Source organism: Tupaia chinensis, unplaced genomic scaffold (genome assembly GCF_000334495.1).
Source record: "Tupaia chinensis unplaced genomic scaffold, TupChi_1.0 Scaffold148134_1, whole genome shotgun sequence".
NCBI lineage: Eukaryota > Metazoa > Chordata > Mammalia > Scandentia > Tupaiidae > Tupaia > Tupaia belangeri.
Window position 1 is genome coordinate 606,180 of NW_006207985.1, and position 9,309 is coordinate 615,488.

The window sequence follows — 9,309 nt, forward strand, 5'->3', positions numbered from 1 at the left end:
GGCTTATGAGGCATGCTTAAATAACTAGAAAAAAATTCCTATTTAATTTAAACCATAAAGATTTTTGCATGCTACTGATCATTCTTCTAAATGTGGTTAACTCCCATGTAATTAAGATGATTAATTTCGTAATTTAACAATTTAGCAAAATAAATATAGGTTTTAATTATCCACTTTTATGAGTAATGCTGTGATATATGTGCTTTCATATAAAAGTTTAAATGATCTCTGATCATTCCTAAAATTCAAATGACTTGGATAAGATATGATGTTTTCTTTTTTGTGTTTTGTTTTGCTTTGTTTTAGAATTTTGCTGTAGGACACGATCATTGGCTGAAGAGAAACAGTTAGAAATCACCCCCGACCCACCCTTGCCTGGGGGATGGTCAATGCCACAGTCCCTTCTCCTCCATTCTTCTCTTAGGATTTTGAGCAGGCATGCACGTGAGCCTGGTGTGTGGGACTTGAACCACAGTTGGCCATGTAGGAATCCAGCACCTTAACTACCATGCCACCTACTGACCCAAAGATATGAGGATTTTAAACACATTGAAAAGTTACTATGTGAAGACAAAATATTGGATAACACTTCCATCAGAAGTATATTAGATTATCTATTTCACCACACCATTGACATCTAAACTTAGATATTTTTGAGTTTCCTATCTCAATGTCTGTATTCAATAAGCTCCCAGTTGCTTAAGTGATCCTTCTTAAGTATGTGTCCATAGTATGTCCTTTGAAGTACTCACAGTTCCTTAGCTTTGGTTTTCATTCTTTTCTGTCTGAACAACAGCAACAGCCTCCTAAATGGTTAGTCCACTGTAGATTTCTTCTTAACAACCCCATTGCTCACATCAGGATTTAGATTTTACACGAGCAACACTACTGACATTTTAGGCTAGATCGTTGTTTATTGTAGAGGCTGTCCTATGCGTGGTAGGAAGCTTAGATGCATTCCTGTCTTCTGCTCACTAGATGCCAATAGCTCAGTCCTTGTTGACAATCAAAATGGTCCATAGGTATAACCAAATGTCTCCTGGGAAGCAAAGTCTCCTCCTTCCTTCCACCTTCTTTACAACCACTCATATACACCGTGGCTTAAAATCCTCTCATACCACTTTATTTCATGGCCGGTAAAGCCCAAATTTCTTTAAGGGACATTCAGATTCCTTGAAATGTGATGCCATTCTGCCTTTTCTAGCTGTATTATTTTCTTGCTTACTTGATTTCTTTCTCATCTTTCCAAAAAAAAATTCCCTAAAAATGAAATATAGCATCTTACTATTTCTGAAAAAGTATTATATGTTCCATTTATTTTATTCATTTCTTTACCCTAAAAGCTCCTCTTTCTCTATTTACATAAAAACTCTTACTGATTCTTCGAAAGTCACCTGATGTGTCATTTCAGAAATCCTTTTTCTGAATCTTGTGTGACTCAATAGCTCTCTTACCACATTTGGTATTTTGTTCAATAATATTATTTATATGTCAGTTACACCTTAGGGTAACAATTACTTCCCATTGATTTTTGTATACCCAATTCTGAGCACGAGGATCAGCCCATGATGAGCACTCAACAAACGGTTTGTGAATTTAAGCATACTATTGATTGTTTCAGGTGTGCTCATAGTCATCATACCTTGACATAACTAAAGCATTGTGTTTGATTTTCTAAGTGAACAGCTCCACTGTCTGGGGTCATCTAATAGCACCTCTCCCTAAATATTGAGACAAGATTCCTTGCATATTCAAAATCATTCTTATATACTTTGTATGTCTGTATTTTTTAATGCCTCTGCAGTATATCTTATGTAAAGTAGTTATGGAGAAAATTCTATTTAAAATTAAAACTATAATGAAAATGTAAAATTTTCATTAAAATGGGACATGCATCATTTACATAAAGCCAACATATTTGTACACATAATGCATGATTATCAATAATCTCTTACTCTGGCCATCATATCTCTGAATTTCCCCCTATGGAGCCTGTATAATCAAGAGTGGGGTAAAATTTCATCTTTGATTGAGGACATGTAAGCTGAGCACTTAGCTAGCTTATTTCATTCTATTTAACTGTAAGAGACAATTTAAGAGGAAAGTGGAAAATGGATATAGCCCTAGAAGCCCTGAAATATATTCCTACCAACTATTCACAGAGAGTAGAAGGGCTAATGATGAAGTGCCTCTAAAGCATATTGATGGGTTTCTTTGAAAAGCAAAGGAGATTGGTAGGAGCAGTGGGTTGGAGAAACATATATTAACCACGGTTTTGTGAAAAAAGCCATCAGCCATTATCTGAGTTTGTGCAGAGGTCAACACTGTAACACAGGTGAGGTCATCTTTGAAGCATTATATTTCTCACATACCAATATCTATTAGTGTACATATTTTAAGGCAGTAGTTGAAAATACTCAATAAATATTAATAATTTATTAAATTGCTACATTAGAGAGGTGAGAAATGCTGTTATTTTCATATAATCAATAGAGGAATACAGAAGATGTTAAATGACTTGATCATTATAGTTAAATCAAAAAGTAGGATTAATGTTTGATTAGAAAACATTTAACAACAAACTGTTGTCTAGATTTCAGTGACTGCCTTTAAGCATTCCAGAACTAAGGTTAGACCTAACAGAATGTGTGTGTGTGTGTATGTGTGTGTGCACACACACATACACACACACACACTATCTAAACCATAATGAAATTATATAAAATACAAGAATCTTGGTGGCAGGAACCTTCCACTTCCCCAGTAAATCCCTCTCACAGAGCTCTGTATGTTGTGAATTTTCAATGCGTATCCTTGAAAACTGAAAGAACACAATGTCACCCACCACTGGTTCTTATACACAATTAACAAACTCAAAGCATTATTATTTTCTCTGGTAACAAAGAAAATCCACAATTTATTTCATTGCTTAAAATAACTAGATGTAGAAATTTCAAAAATCTGTCTGGTAGAGAAAAAAAGAAATACGTTAGGAATTAAAAGTCTGAGTTTTAGCTCAGCTACTAGCTTAGCTACTGATTAACTGTGGCACTTTGGATAGTCATTTTAGGAGATTATAGCCATTATACACCCCCACTCCACTTGTTTTTCAAATTTTGGATAAAAAGTAAAAGTTATATAAAGCAAGAAAGAAAATAATTTTCACAAGAGAATTTAGACAGGCTTTTAAATGCCAAAACCTAGAAGAAAAATGAAGCTATTAAATTTTCTCACCCTTCAACCTCAAATAGTGATTGTTTAGACGGTACAGAGTTTTTTTAGAGTAGGAAAGGGGGAATTGAACAGGTTGGCTTAAAAGAAATTAAGTACAGCATAAAATATGAATTTTGCAGAAAGTATATTCACCACCTTCCAATGACAGAAAATGTAAAAATCATAAGTGTGAAAAATCTGACATGTATAACTATGAAAAAACCAAGAAACCTCTTTAATCCAAAAAGTATATTATATTTGGAATTGCTTACAGGTAATGAAAAAAATGTAAATGATAGAAACAGAAATGATGACATCATTCAAAGTTTAACAGTGGAAAAAGAATATTAAAAGAAACCAGCTTCTATGGGCCAAATCACAATTTCTCATTCACTGTAATTGCAAATATTGGTTCCTGAATGCAGCAGAATGAAAATAGAAGAGAGTGACACCATGACAATGCAATAGGCAAAGAAAGGTAATACATTTAAATAAAATTGCATGCATGTGTCCATTTGCATCGTAATTGAAATGGTAATTTGAAGACTAAGCACAAAATTACCCTAGGTATAGAACATATACTGAGAAATTTATAGTTCTGGTTCTAACCTGACAAGCTTTTGAAAGACTATGAAAAGGTGGATACTTGAAATATGAAAGAAAAATTGAGGTAAAAAGGAGATATTGTAATTTCACTTTTCTCTGTAGTTATTTCCTTTAATTACTTGTTCCTAATGTTAAATTGGGCAAAATTCCATTTTCCTCTTTTTAGTCACTAGAATCTTTGTCCCTTAAAAAAATATAAAAGCAGTGTGTTCTTTTTTCTAATTTTCAAATTGACCATCTCTATTTTTCTTATATTTAAAAATTAATATTAAGAATACCTTATCAATAAAGTTCAAGGGTTGATTGCTAAATATAAAAACAAATTGAAAGTCCTTAGAAATGAAAGGAAAGGAGGATATCATTTCTTGAGAAGAGACCATTACAGGACAAGGTAAAATTTTCAAAAGGAATTTTCCTGTTTTATAAAACCCTCTTATGCAATTTTCTCCCTTCAAGGAGAAAGGGAAAAAATAGCTGGTAGTGTAATCTACACTTTATGTCTGGGAATTTAATGAGCAAAATACATGAGATCCTGCCATTGTCTTGTTTTCTTTAAGAATACATTTCTGAGCCATTCAACTACAGTGGGCAGTTGCATCTATTCCTTAATGTAGGCAGAATTTGTACCTATATCTTAGTGTCACAAACAGAAAACTTTGGAGGGCTTGTGTGATTTTTCTCCAATAAAAAACGAGCTACCACTTAGGACATCTGTTAGTGGATCTCTAGCAGCAGAATTATTCTGAATAACAACTACAACATACAAGAATACTTTTTTAAAAATCATGAAAAAAGATAATAAAGTTCTAGTTTATTTTGGTGGGATAAAAAAAGTTGAAATACATGCCTAGTTTTCTCATAATATATTTCCCATGAACTTCTTGAAGACTCTTCATATTAAGCACCTACTCTACTAGGCTTTAAAAAAAACAAATGCCAGAGTGGATTGTGTTTGACAGAAAGAGATAGAAAGAGTGAGAAGGAAAAAACAACCCTTAATAGGGCAGGATCACACCACAGCCCCTTCCTCACCTCTAAACTGTAAGAACTTTGGGCAGTCACTCACATGTACCCCGAGTGTTCTTCAAGCCCAACGGACTGGGACTCGAACTGCTCATTCAACTACTTAGCTCCCTGAGCAACTAGGCCACAGATCTGGCCCTCTATTAGGCATTGCAAATGTATTATATCATGTGTAAGAACCATACAAATGAGTTGATTCTCTCATTCCATATATAGCAGATGGCATAAGATCACATAGACTTTCGGTTAAGTAGTGGCAGTAGGATTAAAAGGGCAATGCTAAATTACTTCAAAACACAACATGTCCAGAGCATTAACCCCTCTAAGTTAGGCCATTTCCAAGACCAGTGCTCTATGAAGATTTGAGTTTCCATGGGACCAGCAGTTAGCATAATGTCTATGTCATTGGACTCCCATGCAGTAGAGCACAGTTCGAGTCCCGGGCCTGGTGGCTTAAACTCACACCAGGCACGTGTGCATGCGTGCCCAAGATCCCAAGAGGAGAATGGAGGAGAAGGGATTGCAACATGACCATCTCCACTGGGGGGGGGGTGATTTCTAGCTTTCTGTCTGTCTCTGTCTTTCTGCAGCGTGCACGTGTCCTATAGCAAAAACCTCCCCCCAAAAAAGAAAGATTTGAGTTTCCTATAATGAGTAAGAAACTCCTCAACATTATGTATCTTTGTTCCTAATGATTAAATGGGGGAAACTTTTCTGTATTTCAATATAACTGAAAAGATCCCCATCAATCATGATAGCATGAAGATAAAAGAGTTAAGAGCTAGTTTTGTTTTGGGGTATTTGAGTAGCAGAGTATCAACAAGATTCCTGAGTTCCTATCGCCAACATAAATCAGAGAAGTTTTACTCCCAGTTACAGGGTTCCAGAAAAATTTTAAGAACACCACCACCTTAATCACCTGCGCATGCTATAAGTTATAGCTCACTATATCCCTAAAGCAACATCTGAAAGATTAGGTCACTGCACTCTGTTTTCTTCTGCACACAAATTTCATCCTCTGCGCACAAATTTCAAATGACTATTGAAGTCAATGAGAGTGTTTCATAGACCCTGCTTGTAAACAGCCCTAAACACCCACATAATACCAAAATAATAGCAGCTGTAACACTTTATTCTGCTTATGGTATTCTTTTTTTTTAAAGGATTATTCATTTAATTTTACTGATTGTTGTTATTATTATTTTAATTTGCTACAGGGTATGTGTGCTCACCAGAGAGACAAAGCAGGAGGAGAAAAAAGGACAGAAAGAAGGAAAGTGAGAAAGAAGGAAAGTGAGAAAGCAAACCACCAACTCCAGGACTCAAACTGTGGTTGACCATGTGGGAGTCGTTTAATTCTTCACCAGCTAGCTCGTTTACATTTTCCTCCTAAACAACCAACCAGGTCATATTACAGACTTCGTGTAACCATCCGCTGGGTTTTAGCCTATAAAATGTGTGTGAAAGTGATATGAATATCTTGTAGGTATGACCCATTGAAATCCTTCAAGCATTATCATTCAGTCTCTCTCTCCTCCTGTCTGTAACTGGATTTTAATCTTGAAAGACAAATGTTGAAAACGTGTCCTTCATCAACCTGTGTTCATGAAGCAAAGCACCATCACCAAGATCCCCAACAACTGGAATTTACATGAGTGACAAATACATTTCTGTTACATTAAAGTCCAGCTACTTTGACCAATCTGTTATAGCAGGTAGTACTGGCTTAATTAAACTACTCGATGTTGCCTGAATTCTTGGAATGTTCTCTTCTTACGGTCATGTGTCTTAGTATTTTCTTTATAGGTGTCTCTTCTACCAGCCATCAAGTGGAATGCCCAAGTTTCACTCTGATGAAATCAATTCACATGCTACGTCTACTCCTGCATTAATCACTGCCCATTAACTAGGTATCTTTTGCTATATCCCATCTCTAGAGGTGGGGTAATAGGTTCATATCGTAAAGCACATATGTGCTCTGGTAAAGGATAAAGCCAGGAAGGGACAGCTATACACACACACACACACATGCACACAACACACACACACATGCACACACCACACACACACACACAACACATACACACACACACACACACACCACACACACACACATACACACACACACACACACACACACACACACACACACAATGATGGTTGTGGTGCCCAGAATGATAGAACATGGAATTTGGGAGGTAAAATTAAGCAAATGCTTGCTATAATAGAGAGTCTATCATGTAAAGGGCCAGATTTTGTTATTCATAGTATATAATTTGAATTTTTAGTAAGAGTTTAAGTAAAATTCAACTGGAGACCAAACCTGAAATAACTTTACACAAACAAAACCAGTGAGACCTTAAAAACAGCATCAACCTTGTTTAAATTACAACATAAGTGAAACTTAACATGTCCGATAAAGTCTTTGTCAGGGGAGTGCAAAATATGACCTCAGCCAATCACAAGCAGCCAATTCATGTAAGACTATGTGACAATGAGGTGTACCAAAATAGGCATTTTGTCAATCAGTAATTTATTTATAATGCTTCATTACAGGGGCAATAAATGTATTTGGTTTGATTTTTTTCCAAAAGATTTTTACTATAGGGCATGTAAGCTCGCTGGAGAGACAGAGACAAAGAGACAGAAAGGGATGGCCATGCCGCAATCCCTTCTCCCCAATTCTCCTCTTGGCATTTTGGGCATGCACACATACACACACACACCCAGTGTGAGTTTTATTTTAACAACAATTTATTTATTTGTTGTGACATTTGGGTTGCCAAGACCAGGACTTGAACAATAGTCAGCCATGTGGAAATCCAACGCCTCAACTACCAAGCCAGCCGCCTGTTCCACCCAGTGTGAGTTTTAAGTCACTGGGTCTGGGACTCAAACTGCGGTCACCCATATGTGAGTCTAGCAACATAACCGTTATTCCATCTGCTGGTCCTTTGACTTCTAATTCATGAATTGTTTATTTGTTCAAATAAACTCTTCAAAATCTTATTGCACCTCAGATTTTTCTGTTAATATAAATATAGGATATTCAGTTGTCACCTACTCCTAAGCCCTTATTAGCTTTAGTTAAAGGCATCTCCACCTAGAACTAACTCCCTAACACCATTTGATTCTTCTCCAAGGCATAATTCACCATCTAACATATGATATATTAATATGATACATTAATATTAATCAACATATGATATATCAATATCAATTGATTGGATCGCCTCACTAGAATGTAAGTTACATGAGAATAGTGACTTCTTTTATTTCTTTTTTATTTTTTTAAAGAATTATTTTAACTTCATCCATTTATCTATTTATTTTAATTTGAACAGAGAGGGATAGAGTGAGGTGAGAAAGAGAGAGAGAGAGAAAGAGAAAGTGAGAAAGCAAGCTGCCAGGACTGTGACTCGAACTAGAATTGGCCATGTGGGAATTCAGAACCCTTAACCATCATGCCACTTGCCAGCCCCTCTTTTGTTTATTTCTGTATATTTGGCAATACTAGTTATATAATAGAAGATAAGTATTTTCTGATGTGCTAGGTTGGTTCCTTATTTATTTGCATGCAATCAATATACATATCTATTTTCTAAATATTTTACTATTGATATAGAAGTAATATATTTGTCTACAAGTAGTATTGATATAGTATGCTTAATAAATTTTTAAAAAGCTACGTCTAAGAATAGTGCTGCTGGCTACATAATAGCTACTCTGAAATGGTTCTTCACACTGTGACATAATTTATGAAGATATTTTATTTCTGAAACACAGATTTTTCTCTTTTAAAGATTGGGAATTCCATAAAGCACTGTATTAGAATAAAAACTGTTGGCTTACATTTAAAGAGATTTTTCATGAGAACATATATAACTTCTCTTTGGGGACCAGCAGTTAGCGTAATGGCTATGTTGCTGGACTCCCACGTAGTCGACCGTGGTTTGCGTCCCGGACCCGGTGACTTAAAACTCACGCCGGGCGCGTGTGCGTGCATGCCCAAGATCCCGAGAGGAGAATGCAGGAGAAGGGATTGCGGCGTGACCATCCCCCCGGGGGGGTGATTTCTCACTTTCTGTCTCTATGTCTCTGTCTGTCTGGCGAGCACACGCGCCCTATAGCGAAAACCTCTCCCCCCCAAAATTAAAAATAAATAAACAAATTTTAAAAAACATATATAACTTCTCTTTCTTGCACTATGGCTAAGAAATAATGAAAGAGGGAAAAAATGAAAAGAAAAAAGTAAATCAGGAAGGAAAAAAATATACACAAAGTACCTATACTAGGAAAGGAAAGGAAAGCCAGGGAGGAAATATGTTTGTTTTGGACTTGATAAATGGTTCTCAGTAGAGAGCAGATTTCCTTTCCACACCAGGAGATAAATGGCAACATCTGGTGATGTTTTTGGTTGCCATCACTTGGGGAAGTGCTACTGTGCCATTGCGGATACAATCCAGG